Genomic DNA, 4,871 nt, shown 5'->3' on the forward strand with positions numbered 1-4,871 from the left:
ATTCGAAGGAATCAAATCAAGCCCTGGCATTTATGGAAGGTATATTGGGTCCAGTGAGACTATTGGATCTTCCACATTTCAAAATCTGCTCATCTTTCTAGTTATTGACAATTGCTTTTTTTTTAACATTTTCCAATTTAAAAAATAAGATTTATGGCCAGGAAAATAGTATCTGACCAATCAGAAAAAATGATTTATGTTGTTATAAATGAATTTATAAATATACTGACCAAAACTTTAAGAAAAACTTTAAGATATGATTGCTTTTAAAAAAAAAAATAGAGGGAGTAAACAAAAACATTAGTTCCCTGCCTTATAAGGCAAGGAGTAATAAACTTAAAAATATTTAATGATCCAACCAAATAATTAATTATATAACTGCATTTGTTTCCATAAATTTCACTTTATAATTTAAAAAAATAATGTGTAGATAAACGTCATTATATTTCATTTAAGGGCATTTGTTGGTAGACTCAACTAAACTTTTTATTGCAACATAAATTCCACCAATCTATCACACTACTATACACTACTATTTATAGAGGCAACATTTAAGCAGTAGTACTTGCTCTTAAGGCAGCTTTGTAATTTGTGGTCTTACAAGAAAGCCAAAAATCCAATATGAAGCTTTTGTTCGAGTCCCTTTGTATGCTACTGGGGAGGTCAGTGGAGGCGCAGCCAATTGTGACGATAACGGCGGCAGCGGCGCTTGGGTGGCTGCTGGTTCAAGCCATCACTAAACTACGAAGGCGGCGAGAATGCTATCTCGTCGACTTCACATGCTACAAGCCGCCACAGGAGCTCCAGGTTGTTAATTAGTCAAAGTTAACTTATTTTTTCTTCAGTGTATGATGTTTAAGAGTTGAGTCAATTTTTTGAATTTTAGTTTTTCGGTAGTGTGATGTTCAAGAGTTGCACCAGGTTAATACGGAGACGAGCATTTACATGGGACTGAGGGACCTGATCGATGCAGAACATTCTAGATTCCAGTGGAAAATACTGCTCCGCTCCGGTCTGGGGGAAGAAACGTCGCTGTCGCGCTGCTTTCTCGACGGAGAATTGGCGGCGCCGACAATGGAAGAAGCGCGAGTGGAAGTGGAGGAGTGCTTCATCGCGACGGCGGACGAGCTGTTCGGGAAAACCGATGTAAAGCCGCAAGACATCGACATAATCATTGTCGCGTTGTCGACCTTCACGGCGGCGCCGTCGCACACGTCCCTTCTAGTGAGGCACTATAAGATGAAGGAGAGCGTGAAGGCGTATAATCTTTCCGGCATGGGCTGCAGCGCCGGAATTTTAGCCGTCCACATGGCCAGAGACTTACTGCTCGTAAACCCCAACTGTTACGCCCTCCTTCTCTCCATGGAGAATCTCACAGTCAATTCAAATTACTCCGGCAACGACAAGAACTTCATGCTCGCCAGATGCCTCTTCCGAGCCGGCGGCGCCGCCCTGCTTCTTTCCAACAAACCGAGAGACGCTGGTCGTGCCAAAATGCGGCTTGTGCATGCGGTACGCAGCAACGTGGCGGCGGACGACGAGGCGTACCGTTGCATCTTCGTAACGGAGGACGACGACGATGTCTACGGCGTCTGTCTGCGTCCGAGTCTTGTCGACGTGGCTGCCAAGGCCATGCAAAAAAACTTGTCCACGCTCGGCCCCAAAGTACTTCCGTTGCATGAGCAGCTGCGCTACGCCGCCAATTGGATCCGGATAAAGTTGTTCAAGATGGACGTACCGCCGTACATCCCCAACTTCAAGCTGGCGTTCCGGCACTGGTGCATCCACCCTGGCGGGAGGTCGGTTATCAACGGAATCGGGAAAAGTCTGCGGCTGAGTGATTACGACATGGAACCGTCTCGCATGGCGCTGTTCCGATTTGGCAACACGTCGACGAGCGGGGTGTGGTACGAGGTGGCGTACATGCAAGCCAAAAGGCGGCTCAAGGTGGGCGAGCGCGTGGTGCAGATTGCGTTGGGGTCGGGGTTCAAGTGTAACACTGCTGTGTGGGAAGTGCTGCGAGAGACGCAGCCTTCCGAGACCAGTTGCTGGGATGACTGCATTCACAGGTATCCCTGTCACACCAGGCTCAATTACACCGATGATTTCTGTGATCGCTGGTTTTCTCGTCTCGGCCCAACTGAAAACAACTAGTCCAAACCCTTCTTTGTAAATATCACATTTTAAGGCATGTTTCTCAAGCTAATAGTCAAAGATGTGACAAAAAGAAACAAGCTTATCTAGAATTTGCCAACTGTGCTAACTGAGGACAATAATGAGATCATTATTGGTCAATTGTCAGAGGACAAAGTCAAGAAGGTGGTTTTCTCTATGAAGGTCTACAAAGCCCCTCGACTAGATGGTTTTCCTTCAGCTTTCTTTGAACACTTTTTGGGAGATGATAAATATAGATCTGACTAGGGCTACTAAAGACTTTTTCAGAATATGTAAAATTACTAAGGAGGCTTAATAGTACTTTATTGTTCTCATACCAAAGGTTCAGGATCCTTAAAGTCTTACTTATTTTAGACTCATTAGCTTATGCAAAACTATGTATAAAGTCTTTTCAAAAATTCTGGTCAATAGAATAAAACCATTGCTAGATAACTTTTTTGGCTCTTCCTAGAAGGGATTTGTCCCAAAAAGATATATTCTAGATGCAGTTGTGACCACACATGAGGTGATCTGCTCAATAGATAAGAGTATTGGTGTAACCTTCAATGTTTTGATAAAGAATGACATTAAAGCTTCATTTTTGCTATTTTGGAAGTGCATGTGCGTGTGTGTGTGAAGGGCATGCAAAGTAGCAAAAAATAGGATTTCATAGGCATGATGCAAAAGGTGGTACAAAATGGCAATTTTTTTCCAAATCATAGGGGGAAAGTTTAACATGCTCCAAAATCATAATTAATTGCTATTTTGGACTATGTTCCCAATAGACCTTATGAAGTCATGATTTTGGGTAATGAGCACAAGATACCTTATGAACTAGCAAGTTTTCTCGAATTTCCCAGAGGGTGTTAAAAATGACCCTACAAAATGTAAATTTTTCAGGTTTCAGGGAGCATACAAAATATACAATGTGAAATGGAAACTTTCACAAAATTGCAAGTGTTTCTTTAAGTTTGCCTTGAAATGGAAAAGAGTGGTATTTTTGTCGTTCATTATTGATCATCGTAGTTTCAAAAGAGGGATCTAGATAGGCATATGAAATGGAGAAATTCTTAGAAATGCTTTAGAATAACTGAGAGGGGGGGTGAATCAGTTATTCAAGGTCCAAATGTCGAATTCAAACTTTTTCACTAAGTAAAGTGTGCCCATCAAACTGTTCAATCATTCAAGCTTAAACATTCATATTCAGTAGGTTACTGTAAATCAACATGCAAGCATAACACATGACACAACGATTTACGTGGAAACCCAATTTGGGAAAAACTAATAGTAACATGCTACTCAATTCTTACTCTTCTGAAGTGATGCCCTTTGAAAGGCCTACCTTGTTAAAGGCTACAACACACTGCTAAATGTGACCTAGTTAAAGGATTTAACCACCCTGTTAGAAGTGGGCCTGGTTAGAGGACTTTAGAACATTCACTTGGAATGTCACCCTATTAAAGGATTTACAAATGACTATTAAACCAACCTAAGTCCATAGGATTTCCATTTACCCTAACTGATACAATTGCTAGAGAGTAACAATAAGGGGTTTTGACTTGATTACAATTCACAACTTATCTTGCAGATCTTAGATCACTTCTTAGCTCATAACATTGCCTGGCTTTCAATCTCTGCAACTCTTGACAACTTGCCCTCCTTTCAAGCTTGGTCTCTTTGAGTCTTCATGCTCAATATACCAATACAATCATCTCTCTCTAACCACTTATTGAAGTAGAGTCTCACTACTCTATTCTTCCTTCTCCTTGAAACCTTTCAAACACTTCGCAATTTGGCACTCGAACAACTCTAACTTCTTGGTCTGTGATTCCTTAAATAAAAATTTGGAATCCTCTTTCTTGCTCCATTCTTCCCTCCTTTTAATTTTGGTTTGCATGGATTAGGTAGGATTCATTGAATCTAACCCACATTTTGTTTCATCTAGAAACATCTTGAAGAATCCTCTTGAATTCGTCCAAAAAGGGTTTATGTAGAATTCTATCACACTAGCTCATCATCCTTATCCTCCATCAGGTTCACAAAATTCTAGGTAACAACCATGTTGGCTTAGATCTAGTGAATCTTTGACTTTTTCATGATGTAACAGCTCGGCACTATTGAAAAATTGGCACTCGGCACACACTGTGTTACTCGGCATTTACTAAATTTTACTAGCACTAGGCACCTAAAGTTCACTCAGCATCATCTTACTCAACACTTGAACTTCACTCAGCACTTGAAGTTCACTTGGCATCTACATCTTACTCGACACTTGAACTTCACTTGGCACACACTAGAATTTTTCGATTCTCGGCACCAACTGAAAATTTGCTAGGCTTGAACTAGCTTTCTCAACACTCACTAATGAAATTAGTTCAAGATTTGTAGTTAACCTTATTAAAACTTATACTTCTCGTGTTTCTAGGTGTGACCAACCTCTATAATTTAGAATATGTTATCAACACATTATTTAACCACTATCTTAGCTGATCCTTGCACTTCATTACAAAACCATAACTCAACCTTTCCCTTAGGTGCTCTTGTTACATCTTGTTGATTAAATCCTCTTCATCAATCAACTGAGTGGTAGTACTTGGATCTTCTAAGCAATTGTCATTCCTACAATTAGCAGGTTTGATATCAATGAAAAAATAATGATTGAAAACATCCTTTATCAACCAACTTCCTTCCTTGTAATAATCTCCCTCTTTGATCTT

General features: G+C 40.6%; 1 pseudogene; it reads left to right on the top strand.

Moving 5' to 3' along the window:
• The first annotated feature begins 621 nt into the window (after positions 1–621).
• LOC149580642 (3-ketoacyl-CoA synthase 4 pseudogene) lies at positions 622–2,154 on the top strand (annotated as a pseudogene).
• The last annotated feature ends 2,717 nt before the right edge of the window (positions 2,155–4,871 follow it).

This window comes from Cupressus sempervirens, chromosome 1, assembly GCF_028749045.1.
Source record: "Cupressus sempervirens isolate cs-2001-9-10 chromosome 1, ASM2874904v1, whole genome shotgun sequence".
NCBI classification, from domain to species: Eukaryota; Viridiplantae; Streptophyta; class Pinopsida; order Cupressales; family Cupressaceae; genus Cupressus; species Cupressus sempervirens.